The sequence below is a fragment of the Gossypium arboreum genome, chromosome 12 (genome assembly GCF_025698485.1).
Source record: "Gossypium arboreum isolate Shixiya-1 chromosome 12, ASM2569848v2, whole genome shotgun sequence".
Taxonomy (NCBI): Eukaryota; Viridiplantae; Streptophyta; class Magnoliopsida; order Malvales; family Malvaceae; genus Gossypium; species Gossypium arboreum.
In genome coordinates this window covers 65961536-65968514 of record NC_069081.1, presented here as the reverse complement: position 1 = coordinate 65968514, position 6979 = coordinate 65961536, and the positions used below count along the sequence as shown (strand labels likewise).

Sequence of the window (6979 nt, the reverse complement as noted above, 5' to 3'; positions counted from 1 at the left end):
TTTTGTTCATCCTTTTTCATTTCTTTGAGCTGAAAATTCTAAGGAAGAAGGGAGGAGTTTTGCTTCATGCTTGGTTTGGAAGAGGATTAGGAGGAGGTTTGGCCATACTTGTATCTACATTAAGGTATGTTGAGGTTGTGCCATGAGATTCATGCATGTTTTTAGTTGCTAGCTTGAGTTCTAATTAGCCCATGGTTCAAATCTTTGCTATGTCATGGGAATGATGTTCGGCCAAGGTGGATTTTGTGTTAATGCCATTGCATGCTAAATATGAAGCTTGTTGATGATATATGTGATGGTGGGTTGATGACTCTTGGATTTTCTTTTTAGCATTTTTGAGTGAGACATTAAGTTCTTTGTTTAACCATGACCAAAATTGAAATGGTATGGTGTTGTGAAGTATTCGGCCATGGTATATCCATAAGAATGATTTATGCTTATTGCATGGTAGGTAAGATTTGTGTTTTGGATATATGTTTATATTTGGTTATAATCAACTTGAGATTCGGCCCTTGCACCTATATGTATATATGTTTGCACATGATGTATTGGTATGACATATATACTATCTCAAGGTATATATTTACTTATGATGATGTTTCGGTTATGAAGTAAATGATAGATGTGTATTGAACTACAATATGTAATGCATTAGTTAGTAAAATGTATGCCGTTCATGTGTGGTATTAAACATGTAATTGGCCTCAACATCAACATGCATAATCGGCCACATGAATGAGTACATAGGTTGTTGTGTTGTTCGGCCATAAGTAAGCATGTTGAAGGCTTTATCTCGACCTAGAAAATTCGCTAAGGAGAGTACTAACTAATGTGTTGAGTTTGATGCATGATTTCACATGTATGTGACTTTAATGTCTAATGTATAAGAGTGGGCTAAGTGCCTTGTGTTCCTCTTTTCGATGCTCAAATGATTAAATCGATTTATTTATTTAATTAAGCTCAAGAGCAAAGGGGATCCAAATCCGATAAAGGGAAGGAAAAAGTGGTCGAATAGCCATCGAAATCGTTCGACAACATCCGAGGTAAGTTCTTGAGTAATAGAGCTTAAATTATGATTGGATTAGATCATGTTTTAAGCAAATCAAAATCATGCTCTTTGTGTGTGGATATTGAGCCGAAATTTGCAAGAGTGATAAGTGTATTGTGTTTGAGTTTTGCTAATGAAAATGGAATGCGAATGTGTCATGATTTAGTGTTAAATGTGCATGGTTATTCGAATGATGTCCGGCTAAGTCCCAAGGCTTTGTGCTAAGTGACCATATCCGGACTAAGATCCGAAGGCATTTGTGCGAGTTCCCAAATCCGGGTTAAGTCCCAAGGCATTTGTGCGAGCTATTATAATCGGGCTATGTCCCAAGGCTTTTGAGCGAAGTCGCTATATCCGGATAAAATCCGAGTTACGTGATTCGGGAATGAGCAATCTTGCTGTAAAATTTCAGTTAATACGCTTGCAAAATTCCAGCAATGAGGTATGTTTCAGATGTGCTTTGAATTAGTTGAGCCCTTACAAATAAGTATTCGCCGCTTGATAAACGAGCTACCGCCTTTGGCTAAGTTGATCTTTGTGTATGAACATAAGGGTTGGTAATGTGAAGTAAGTATGATATTGAGAATGTGTGCATATGAAATTATCCGTTTAGCTATATGAATGCTATGCTTTTGTTGTGCTGGAATCCTTGCTCAAAACTTACTAAGCATAAATTGCTTACTCCGTTTCTTTGTTCTCTGCTTTATAGATTTTGCCTCGTCACTATCGGACTCGGGATTTTTGGAAGTCGAAGTCTCCCACACTATCAAAGCCCCCTTTTGGTACAATTTTGGTTGAGCTTTGAAATGGCATGTATAGGACTACCCTTTGTTGTTTTTCAAGTACTTTTTGTGATGTATGTGTGTACAGCCATGCGAAAATGGCTCGTAGAAGTGGAGTATGGCATTAGACCATTTGTGTTTATGTGTATATATATGGTTTCATGATGTGACTATGGACTGGAATGGAAGTGTTGGGCAATGATCAGCCCTTGGAATGGCTAAATATGATCATATGTGGACCTATGTATGACAAAACTCTAGTTGGTCCATGGAAATCACGAAATAGGTAAAGTTACCTTGAAAACAGATGCTGACAGCAGCAGTGGTGTGGATGTGAAAAATCAGTAAAAATATCAGGAATGGAATTAAATAGTGAATAAATTATGTAAATTAACCTTGATGAATCTACTTTCGTATGGAAGAAACGAAACGGTTATATGAGTTGTATATTAAGAGATGTTTAGGTTTTCGTGAAACAGGGCCAGAACGGTTTCTGGAATCCCTGTTCCGACTTTGGAAATTCACTATAAATTAACCAGAGATAATTAGGAGTCATGCCATATATGTATAGATTCCTCTTTGAGTCTAGTTTCTATAGAAATAAACGGCATCAGTATTTAAGCCCTGTACAGGGAGATATCCAGGTCGTAATGCATGAAGGTCAGTGTAGTCGCACCCTGTAACAGGGGAGACTTTAACTAATAAACTGTACTAATTGGCCCGACCAAAAATTCTAGAAAAAAATTTGTAGATTGAAATATGAGCCTAGTTTCAGGAAAAAATTATAAAACTGATTTTCGAGCTTTGAAACTCAAGATATGATTTTTAAGGCGACAGTGACACAGTAACCAGCTTGCCTGGAAATTTTTTTTTATGGACTGTGAAAATAATTAAGTTAAGTCTGTTCGCACCTTGTGTTCGACTCCGGTAACGGACTCGGGTACGGGGTGTTACAATGCAAGTTTTGCAACTTATTCAATTTAGTCCCTAACTTTAAATTGAACACTTTATGCATAGAATTTCTTCATGAAATTTTCACACAATCATGCAATCATATCATAGACCTCAAAATAATCATAAAATAATTATTTCTATCTCGGATTTTGTGGTCCCGAAACCTCTATTCCAACTCGACCCAATTTTGGGCTATTACACACACTCTGCCATTCTATTCTGCTTTCAACTCAGCCTTCACCTCCACCATATGCATTCTCTTTACTTTTCAACTCTTAGTGATGGTCTAATAAAAGATGTTAAAGATAGGGTGAACTAACCTCCATCAATACCGGGACATACTCCCTTGTGATCCCTCCTTGTTGATCCCACACATCAACAATCCTTGAATGTTTTTTGGTCTACATTAGTTCTAAAACTTGATACCTTTTCTTAATTTGATCGCTCAATTTGCATTTTGTTAAAGTATTATGATGTGACATTATGAGATTGTATCATATAATCATCTGAATGTTTTAAACTTTAAAATTTGTTTATTATTTTAAAATATTTTTATTTTTATATAAAAAATTTCATGTGATATAGTGTTGAATTTCATAACTAATGTTCTTTTCTACCTTCAATATAATGTCAAACCATTGTTTTGATGAAATTGATTGATTTAATTTGATTTTTTTTTCTTATGTTTTTTTTGTTGGTTTTACAATTTATATTTATATACCTTTATGCATGTCCACTTTTTTACTTTTTAATCATTTCGCTTAGTTGAAAGTTTAAATTGTTTTATAGTAAAAAATGTAAATATTTATATTTAAAATTTAATTAATTTTCAAATCATAATTTAAGAATCATCACATAAGTTAAATAAAAGAAAAGATAATTAATATTCTAGATGGCCTAGTTCACTTTCTAGCTAATATCATAATGGAACTGAAATTTCTTCACAGATTGTTAATGCTTTTTAAAAGAAAATTATTTTGCTTAATTTACACGGAATTGTCAACGTCTAACATTTAATTTTTGATAAAAGAGGATGACTGATGATAAACTCAGCTTTTGTTAGTTTTTATGGACGTTGAATAACATATTTGTTGAAAGTATTTATGGTTACAACATTTTTTTATTTGTCAATTATGCAATTCAGCTTTTACCATTATCAAGTCCTACATCTGTTTCTTTCTTTTAAATAACAATCACTTTCGAAAATAATACAAACAAAAGTCGGATGAATTGAAATTCTTGTGGTTACTTTTTAAAAATAATTGTGCTACAATTGTCGTGAATATTTTTGCTGATTGTAGGTATTTGTTTATAGGATTATTGATATCTATTTATTCATTATTTTGTTCAACTGTTCCAAAATCATCTCTCTCTATATATGTATAAGAAATCACCATTAACTTGCAAAATGAAAGAGTTGCAAGTGGACATATCAGGCATTGCTTCAGCAACGGATGATCCCAACATCTCCATTCTTGTAACTATCTTAACCTTTAATCATATTTAATTTTGTAAAATGTTTCATGAATGTTTGAGCAAATTATATATTGGTTTTCCTGTTTCTGTTGTACTATACCTGTTTCATATTAATTTGTTCAAATGTTTTTTTTGATATTTTGAAACAATTATATGCAAAAAAGGAAGATATATATATATATACATACATATTTATATAAATATATTGATGTTTTTCTCATATAAATCTTTTCAGGATGTACAAGGAAATTACGCTGCTCTTGTTAATTGGTTTGGTGGCATGGATATACTAGGCCATTCAGCCTCCACCTCCCAAAATCTGTGAATCTCTAGATGGAGCTCCTATTACAGCAAATAGAATAAAACTGAGGGATGAAAGGTATTTGGCCTACAAAGAACATGGTGTAGCCAAGGAAATGGAAAAACATAAGCTCATCTTTGTTCATGGTTTTGCTAGTTGTAGACACGATGAAGCCCTTGTCTCACAGTTATCCTTGGTACTTCTTCCTTGTTTCATTTGTTTAGTATTATTATGGATCCAATCATTTGTTTGATGTAGTCCTGGATTCATCATTTTAGGAAGTTGTTGAAGAGCTAGGGATATACAGTTGTCCTTTGATAGACCAAGGTATGGAGAAAGTGATCCTCATCCCAAACAAATACTGAAGATATTGGCTCTTGATATACAGAGCTATTTGATCAGTTAAGACTTGGTTCAAAATTCTATCTAGTTGGGTATTCTATGGGTGGGCATGCTGTCTGGAGTTGTCTCAAATACATACCTCATAGGTAAAATTCATTTGAATGTTAAACATATTCGTCAATGCTGCTGGGGTGAGTGTCTGATTGTAACTAATAAGTTAAAATTACTATGGAGGTCCCTATAATAGGAATTAGATTGTAGTTTTTTCCCTCTCTTGAAAAACGGGCAAATTAATCCTTTGACATTAGAGTAAAGAGCAAATTGATTCTTTGTGGTAAAATTTTTATCCATTTGTACTGTTAAAAATTGACATGGCTGATAGAATAGCTAGCTATGTATACATCATGCTGACGTACAAAAATTAATTTTTAACAACAAACAGTTTGCTCTTTAATCTAACGTATTAATTTACCCAGTTTTTTGGTAAAAGGGGTCAAATACATTCTAACCCCTAATACAATGGTCTTCATGGTACTTTTACCTAACTTTTTTTTAGTAAAAGAAGCCAAATATATTCCAACCCCTCATACAATTGCCTTCATGGTACTTTTACCTAGCCAATATGTGCCTCTTGTGCAATGTTTCATTGGTGTTTGTTTAAAGGGCGTAAAGTATTGTTCCAATTTTCCAAATTTTACATGTGACAATGTTTTTATAGGCTAGCAGGAGCAACACTAGTGGCACCGGTTGTCAACTACTGGTGGCCTGTTTTCCTGCAAACTTATCTAAAGAAGCATACTATCTTCAGCTTCCTCATCAATGGACGTTGCATGTTGCTCACTATATGCCATTTTTAGTCTGTTGGTGGAACACTCAAAATTTTTTTCCTACCTCCGCTGTCGTTTCATGTAGATTTGAAATTTTCTGCCCCCAAAATCTCTGACTTCTACCTAAAATGGCTTATAGACAGAACCAACAAGTAACTAACTTTCTTTCTATTAAGATAAGGAGTGTTCATTAATATTATTAGAATTAAATGACTTGAATCCTTATTTAAATAAAATACAATGGTAAAATAAAATAAAAGTAAAATTAATATATAACTACACTTCTTTTATTTTATTTTAGAATAAGATTTTTTAAACCTTCTTAAACTCTATTTATTTTATATTGATTAGAATAAGGTGTTTCAGGCTTATTAGAATATGGCTTTACAAGCCTATAAATAGACATAGCCTATTCCTCTTGTATTCATTCGAATTTGACATAGTGAATTTTCTTCTCCTCTGCCCTTGGTTTTTTCCCGAAAGGGTTTTCACGTAAAAATCTGTGTGTTATTTATTTTATTTTATTTTCTTACAAAGTGGTATCAGAGCTTCCAGGTTGTTCATCTCGATCACGGTAATGGCGTCTTTGAAGTATGAAATTTCGCTGTTGGATCGCAACACCAGATTTGCATTGTGGCAGATTAAGATGGAAGTATTTCTTCACAGATGGATCTGGAGGATGTCCTGCTAGGGATAGATAAGATGCCTTCAACATTAAAAGATAAAGAGAAGAAGCGTAAGGATCGAAAGGCATTAACACAATTACATCTGTATTTTTCCAATAAAATTTTGCAGGATGTGATGAAAGAGAAGACCGCTGCTGCATTATGGAAGAGGCTAGAACAAATATGTATGTCAAAAACTCTAACAAGCAAGTTGCATATGAAGCAGCGTCTTTATGCTCATCGTTTAGAGGAAGGTGTGTCTGTACACGAACACTTAGTAGTGTTTAAAGACATTCTCTCAAACTTAGAGGCCATGGAGGTTTAGTATGATAAAGAATATCTAGGGTTGATTCTAATTTGTTCGTTCCCCCGTCTTATTCAACCTTTAGAGACACGATTTTATATAGCTGCGAGTCTTTGACCTCATATGATAAGATGAAGCATCTTGTGGTTAAACATGACTATCAGGGAGAGGGTCTCATTGTGGGAGACAAGATCAGAATGCTAATGATGATCATGGAAGGACACAGGAACGGAATCCTCGCGGTAAATCTAAGGGTATACCAAAGTCTTCAAACAGAGGT

General features: G+C 33.9%; 1 pseudogene; it reads left to right on the top strand.

Moving 5' to 3' along the window:
* Positions 1–4496: 4496 nt before the first annotated feature.
* Positions 4497–5924, top strand: LOC108468391 (uncharacterized; annotated as a pseudogene).
* Positions 5925–6979: the final 1055 nt, after the last annotated feature.